Below are 8,637 nucleotides of genomic sequence, written 5' to 3'. Positions count from 1 at the left end.
ATTTAGAACTTCAAGTTGTAGATCTTGTCTATCATTTTCCATCATTATTTTAAAACTAATAGAATTATGGTCGCTGGCCCCAAAGTGCTCCTCCCACTGACACCTCAGTCACATGCCCTGCCTTATTTCCCAAGTATTGGGTCAAGATTTGCAGCTTCTCTAGTTCGTACATTCACCTACTGAATCAGAAAATGTTCTTCTGCACACTTAACAAATTTCTCTCCATTCAAGCCCTTCACCTTATGACAACCCAGTCTATGTTTAGAAAGTTAAAATCCCCTACCAAAACCACCCTAATATTCTTAGAGATAACTGAAATTTCCTTACAAACTAGTTTCTCACTTTCCCTCTGTCTATTGGGGGTCTACAATGCAATCCCAATAAGGTGATCATCCCTTTCCTATTTCTCAGCTCCACCCAAATAAATTCCCTGGATGTAATTCCGGGAATATCCTCTCTCCGTACAGCTGTAATGCCATCCCTTATCAAAAACACCGCTCCCCCTCCTCTCTCGCCTCCCTTTCTATCTTTCCTGCAGCAATTGTATTCTGGAACACTAAGGTGCCAGTTCTGTCCATCCTTGAGCCACATATCTGTCATTGCTATGACTTCCTAGTCCTAACCATGCCCTGAGTTCATCCGTCTTCTCTGTTAGGCCCCTTGCATCGAAAAAAATACAGTATAATTTATTAGTTCTACCTTGTCCCTTCCTGCCCCGAATGTTTGACTCGCTTCTGTTCTCAACTGTACCAGCCTCAGATTGATCTCATTCCTCACGATCTCCCTGGGTCCCAACACTCACCTCACTCGTTTAAATCCTCCTGAACAGTTCTAGCAAATATCTTGGAGACCTGGCATCAACATGTCAGGGCAACAGCCTCATGCACCCCACTAGTGACACTAGTATCCAACATGTAACATCCGACACGTGACCCCAACCTTTCAGCATTGTCATGGCACAGCACTGGCCCTCGACATTGTCAGACTGCAAGGACAATTTGCACAGAAGAGGTATTCAGCTCATAGTCAAAATTAGGCTGGATCTAAGGCTGCTCAGTTGATGTCTTCGTGCTCACATACTTTTGCCTCCATGGTGTTTTGCCTTTTTGCAATTTGATCCCTCAATAAGACCTCAGATGTTCACAGTGTGTTGTGTTGTAATGCTGTTTAGCAAAAACACAAAGCCAAGCAGCTTTAGCAGCAACTAGAACATAGAAGAACATCAAACACTACAGAACAGTACAGGCCCTTCGGCCCTCGATGTTTCATTGCCCTGTGAAACCAATCTGAAGCCCGACACTATTCCATTATCAACCATTTGTTTATCCAATTACCATTTAAATGCTCGTAAAGTTGGCGAGTCTACAACTGTTGCACCCCGACTACACTCAGAGTAAAGAAGCTACCTCTGACATCTGTCCTATATCTATCATCTCTCAATTTGAAGCTTTGCTCCCTTGTGCTTGCCATCACCATCTGAGAGAAAAGACTCTCACTTTCCTCCTGTTCTAATCCTCTGATTACCCTTTCCAAAGCTTCCACATCCTTCCTATAATTTGGTGACCAGATCTGCACACAATACTCCAAGTGCGGCAGCACCAGAGTTTTGTATAGCTGCAACATGACCTCGTGGCTCCGAAACTCAATCCCTCTACCAATAAAAGCTAACATACCCTATGCCTTCTTAACATCCCTATCAACTGGGGAGCAACTTGCAGGGATCTCATATATATGGACACCGAGATCCCTCTGCTCATCTGCACTACCATTCGTCCAGTAGTCCGCATTCCTGTTACCTCTTCCAAAGTGAATCACCTCACAGTTTTTAAGCTCAATTTGTCACCTTTCAACCAAACTCTGCAGTTTATCTAGGTCCCTCTGCAACCTACATCTTTTGAATACTATCCACAACTGTACCGACCTTAGTTTCATCTGCAAATTTACTAACCCATCATTCTAAGCCCTGATTCAGTTCATTGATAAATATAACAAACAACAGTGGCCCCTTAAACAGATCCTTGTGGTAAAAACAATAACTGCAGATGCTGGAAAGCAAATACTGGATTAGTGGTGCTGGAAGAGCACAGCAGTTCAGGCAGCATCCAACGAGCAGCGAAATCGACGTTTCGGGCAAAAGCCCTCCTGAAACGTCGATTTCACTGCTCGTTGGATGCTGCCTGAACTGCTGTGCTCTTCCAGCACCACGAATCCAGTATATCCTTGTGGTACACCACTAGTAACTAAACTCCAGGATGAACATTCCCAATCACACACCACCCTCTGTCTTCTTTCAGCGAGCCAGTTTCTGACACAAACTACTAAGTTGCCTCAATCCCATGTCCCCATATTTTGTGCAGTATCCAACAATGGGGAACCTTATCAAACGTCTGACTGAAATCCGTACACAGGGGAACCTCGACTATCGGAATGAGATGGGCGAGCACTATTTCGAATATTGGTTAATCGATTAAATGCCTTTCCTCTGGGGCTCGGAGTTTCTAAAGTCTGCTCCTCGTTAAGGAGACTGCAGCAGCGCACAGCACATGATCCCTGCCTCCAACACTGTCCCTCTGCTCCCATCTGTCCCGGCCCTGTTCCCAAAAATGCGGCCCCTCCACCCCATCAAAAACCGCCCCCACCCCATACAACACAGTCCCCGCCCCAATCCAACACTGCCCTCTGCCCCAATCCAACACTATCCCCCGCTCCAATCCAACATGGCACCCTGCCCCCATCCAACATGGCACCCCCGCCCCCATCCAACACTGCCCCCTATCCCCATCCAACATGGCCCCCGCCCCCAACGAACACTGCCCCCGCCCCATTCCAACATTGCCACCCACCCCAATCCAACACTGCTCCCACCCCCATCCAACATTGCCCCCCATCCGGCCCAACACTGCCCCTGCCCACATCCAACAGGGTACCACGCCCCAATCCAACACGGCCTCCCCTTCCCATACAACACTCCCCCTGCCCCCATCCAACATGGTCCCTGCCACATTCAACACGGGCCCATGCCCCAATCCAAAACAGCTCCCTGTCCCCATCTAACATGGCCACCACGTTCATCTAATTTGACCCCTTGCTCCCATCCAACATGGTCCCCATCCAACACAGCCCCCTGCCCCGATACAACATTCACCCACCCATCCAACACGGCCCCCCCGCCCCCATCCAACACAGCACCCCACCTCATCAAACACGGCCCTCCCGCCCCCACTCAACACTGCCCCTGCCCACATCCATCACAGTTCCCCGCCACCATCCAACACTGCCCCCGCCCCCATCCAACACTGCCTCCGACCTCATCCAACACTGCCCCCGCCCCAATCCAACACTGGCCCCGCCATAATCCAACACAGCCCCGGCCTCCATCCAAGACTGCCCCTGCCCCAATCCGACACTGCCCACGCCCCCAGCCAACACTGCCCCCCACCCCAATCCAACACTGCTCCCCGCCCCATCCAACACTAGCCCCTCCCCATCCAATACTGCCCCCCACCCCCATCCAAGACCGCCCCCGCCCCCATCCAACAGTGCCCCCTGCCCCAATCCAACAATGCCCCTCCCTCAATACAACACTGACCCCGCCCCCATCCAACACTGACCCCCGCCCCCATCCAACACTGCCCCACGCCCCAATACAACATGGCACCCTGCCCCCATCCAACACTGCTCCAGCCCCTATCCAACACGGCCCTCCACCCCATCCAACTCTCCTCCCTACCCCAATCTAACACTGCCTCCCGCCACCATCCAGTACTGCCCCCCGCCCCAATCCAACACTGCCCCACGCCCCAATCCAACACTGCCCCCCGCCCGATCCAACAATGACCCGGCCCCATCCCATATTGCCCCCGCCCCCATCCAACACTGACCCCCAATCCATCACTGTCCCCCACCCCATCCAAGACCGTCCCCGCCCCAATCAAACACTGCCCACGCCCCCATCCAGCAGTGCCCCCTGCCCCAATCCAACACTGCCCCTACCCCAATACAACACTGACTCCACCCCTATCCAACACTGCCCCCCGCCCCCACACAACATGGTGCCCTGCCCCCATCCAACACTGCCCCTGCCCCCATCCAACACGGCCCTCCTCCCCCATCCAACTCTGCCCCCACCCCAATCCAACACTGCCCCGACTCATCCAACACGGCTCCTTGCCCCAATCCAACACTGCCCCATACCCCAATCCAACACTGTTCCCCCGCCCAATCCAACACTGACCCGTCCCCATCCACAGGGCCCCCGCCCAATCCAACACGGCCCCCCTCCCCAATCCAGCACTGCCCCGCCCCATCCAACACAGCCCCCACCCCCATCCAACATGGTCCCCCGCCCCATCCAACACAGCCCCATGGCCCAAACCAATACCGCTCCCCGCCCCCATCCAACACGGCCCCCCACATTCATCTAACATGGCCCCTTGCCCCCATCCAACATGGCCCCCATTCAACACAGCTCCATGCCCCATTCAACACATGCCTCCTCCCCATCCAACACAGCTCCCTGCCCCATCCAACACTGTCCCCTGTCCCGATCGAACACTCCCCCACCCATCCAACATGGCCCCACCGCCCCCATCCAACACGGCCTCCCGCCCACATCCAACAGTGCCCCCTGCCCCCATCTAACACGGTCCCCCCACTCATCCAACCCTGCCCCCACCCAAATCCAACACTGCCCCCGCCATAATCCAACACTGCCCCCGCCTCCATCCAAGACCGCCCGCCGCCCCAATCCAACACTGCCTCTGCCCCCATCCAACACTGCCCCCCACTCATCCAACCCTGCTCCCACCCCAATCTAATACTGCCCCCGCCATAATCCAACACTGCCCCCGCCTCCATCCAACACCGCCTGCCGCCCCAATCCAACACTGACCCCCACTCATCCAACCCTGCCCCCACCCCAATCCAACACTGCCCCCGCCATAATCCAACACTGCCCCCGCCTCCATCCAAGACCGCCCGCCGCCCCAATCCAACACTGCCCCTGCCCCCATCCAACACTGCCCCTGCACTCATCCAACCCTGCCCCCACCCCAATCCAACACTGCCCCCGCCATAATCCAACACTGCCCCCGCCTCCATCCAAGACCGGCCGCCGCCCCAATCCAACACTGCCCCTGCCCCCATCCAACACTGCCCCTGCCCCCATCCAACACGGCCCTCCACCCCATCCAACTCTGCCCCCACCCCAATCCAATACTGCTCCCCGCCCCCATCCAACACTGACCGCTGCCCCATCCCACATGGCCCCATGCCTCATCCAACACAGCCCCCCACCCCATCTAACACCGCACCCATCCCATCCAACATGGCCTCCCGCACCATCCAACACGGCCCCCATCGAACACCGCTCCCTCTCTTTCCAACACGGTCTCCTCGCCCCCAACCAATGCGGCCGCCTGCCCCCAACCAACATGGGCCCCCTCCCAATTCTACAACGCCCCTGCCCCATTCAATACTGCCCCCTGCACCCATTCAGCATGGCCCCCGACCCCCATCCAATGCAACCCCATCCAATGCGGTCCCCCACCCCCTTCCAACACAGCTCCCAAACCCCCATCCAACACGGCCGCCTGCCCCATTCAAATCCGCTCCCCAACCCCATCCAACAGAGCCCCCCACCCTCATCCAACACAGCCCCTCCCCATCCAACACTGCCTTTATCCAACACAGTTCCAACACCCATCCAGCATGGCCCCTTGCTCCCATCCAACATGGCCCCCATTCAACACAGCCTATGCCCCATCCAACACAGGACTCCGCCCCAATCCAACACTGCCCCCCGCCCTGATCCAACACTGCCCCCGCCCCATTTCAACACAGGCCTCTGCCCCATCTAACACAGCCCCCTGCCCCATCCAACATGGCCCCACACCCCATCCAACACAGCCGCCGCCCCATCTAACACCACCCCACCCCCATCCAACCCCGTCCCCCGCCCCATTTAGCACCGCCCTTGCCCCATCCAACAAGGCCCCACACCCCCATCCAACATTGCCCCATCCCACATCACCCCCCACCAAATCCAACACGACACCCTGCCCCCATGCAACACCGCCCCCTGCCCTATGCAACGCGCCCCACCCCATTCAACACCGCCTGCGCCCCATCGAAACACTCCCCCACCCATCCAACACGCCCCCCATCGTACATGCTCTCCGCCCCCATCCAACACACTCCTCCACCCATACAACACGGCACCGCCCCCATTCAACAAGCCCCCACAGCTTCCAACACCACCCCCGCCCCCATCCAACACAGCTTCACCCCATTCAACAGCGCCCCTGTTCCATCCAACTCTGCCGCCCGCCCCATCCAAATACGACAGCTACCCCCATCCAACACAGCCCCCCACCCTTCCAACACAGCCCTCGCCCATCAAAGACCACCCCTCCCCCATTCAACACGGCCTCGCGACCCCATCTAACACGGCCCTCACCCCATCAAACACCGCCCCACCCCATCCAAAACGTTCCCCCCTGCCCCAACCAACGCGGCTGCCTGTCCCCAACCAACATGGATCCCCTCTCAAATCAACACTACTCCCGCTCCATCAAATGCTGCCCCACCACCCCCCGATCACATCCAACATGGCTCCGCCTGCCCCATCCAACGTGGTCCCGCCACCATCCAACACAACCCCGTCCTATGCATTCCCCACCCCATCCAACAATGAGGCTCCTGTCCCTTTCAATAAAGCCCCCTGCACCCATCATGTATGCCCCCCCCGTCCCCATCCAATGCAACCCCATCCTATGCGGTCCCCCACCCCCTTCCAACACAGCTCCCCAACCCCCATCCAACATGGCCCCTTCCCCATCCATACCGCTCCCTGACCCCATCCAACACATCTAACACAGCCCCTCCCCATCCAACACCGTTCCCTACCCCAATCCAACACGGTCCCCACACCCATCCAACGTGGCCCCTTTCTCCAATCCAACATGGCCCCCATTCAACACGGACCCATCCCCCATCCTGCACACGCATCCGCCCCATCCAACACGGCCCCACGCCTCAACCAACATGGCCCCACGCCCCATCCAACACAGCCCCCTGCCCCATCCAACCCGGCCCCCTGCCAACAAGCAACACCGCTCCCTGCCCCATCCAACACGCCCCCACCCCATCCAACAAGCCCCCTCTCCATTCAACACCACCCCCGCCCCATCCAAAACACTCCCTCACCCAACCAACATGCCCCCGCCCCCATTCAATACAGCATCCCCCCATCCAACACAATCCCCCACCCACCCAACACGCCCCCGCCACCATCCAACAAGCCCTCGCCCAATCCAACACCGCCCCCGCCCCATCCAACACGGCCCCTGACCCCATCCAACACCAGCCCCGCCCCATCCAACACGGCCCCTGCCCCATTCAACACTGCAACCACCCCCATCGAACACCCCCGCCCCATTTAACACCGCCCCTGCCCCAGCCAACACTGCCGCTGCCCCATCTAACTCCGACACCTGCCCCCATTCAATGCCACCCCTGCCTCCATCCAACAATGCGGCCACCCCGCCCCCAACCAATGAGGCCCCCTGCCCAATCAACATGGTCCCCCCCAAACAACACTGTCACCGCCCCCAACCAATGTCACCCCACCACTCCCCTGCCCATATCCAACGCGCTTCCCTGCCCACATCCAACGCGGCCCCCCCACCACTAATACGGTCCCCACCCCATACAACACGGCCCCCCACTCAATCCAACACGGCCACCCAGCCCCATCCAACACAGCCCCCTGCCCAATCCAACATGGCCACCCAGCCCCATCCGACACAGCCTCCTGCCCCATCCAACACGGCCCCATGTTCCATCCAACACTGCCCCCACCCCATCCAACACCACCCCTGTCCTTCCAACACGGTTCCCTGCCCTCTTCCAACACAGCCCCCTGCCCCATCCAACAAGGCTCTCTCCCCATCAAACACCGCCCCGCCCTCATCCAACACGACGCCCACCCCATCCAACTCAGCCGCCGGCACATCCAAAACTACCCCCGACCTAACCAACACAGCCCCACTCCCCATCCAACACGGCCCTCGCCCCATTAAACACCACGCCGCCCCTATCCAATATTGACCCCCGCCCCCAACCAGCGCAGACCTCTGCCCCCAAACAACATGGGCCTCAACCCCATCCAACACCACCCCCGCCCCATCTAATGCCGCCCCACCACTCCCCCGCCAACATCCAACGTGGCCCCCCACCCCAATCAACATGGACCCCGCCTCATCCACCACGCCCCCCGCCCCATCCAACACCGCCTCCCATTCAACACGGTCCCCTGTCCCATCCAACACAGCTTCCTGGCACCCATCCAAGACAGCCCCACCCGCATCCAACGCGCACCCCACCCCATCCAATGCGCCCCCTCACCCATTCCAACATAGCCCCTGTCCCATCCAACACTGCCCCCATTCAACACGTTCCCCTGACCCATCCAACACAGCTTCCCCGCACCCATCCAAGACAGCCCCCACCTGCATCCAAAGTGGACCCCATCCCCATCCAATGTGGCCCCCCCACCCAATCCAACACAGCCCCCCAACACAATTCAACGTGGTCCCCCACCCAATCCAATGCGGCCCCCCATCCAATCCAACATGG

The sequence above is a fragment of the Chiloscyllium punctatum genome, unplaced genomic scaffold (genome assembly GCF_047496795.1).
Source record: "Chiloscyllium punctatum isolate Juve2018m unplaced genomic scaffold, sChiPun1.3 scaffold_386, whole genome shotgun sequence".
Taxonomy (NCBI): domain Eukaryota; kingdom Metazoa; phylum Chordata; class Chondrichthyes; order Orectolobiformes; family Hemiscylliidae; genus Chiloscyllium; species Chiloscyllium punctatum.
The sequence above is the reverse complement of the archived record's forward strand: the minus strand, read 5'-3'. Positions refer to the sequence as shown.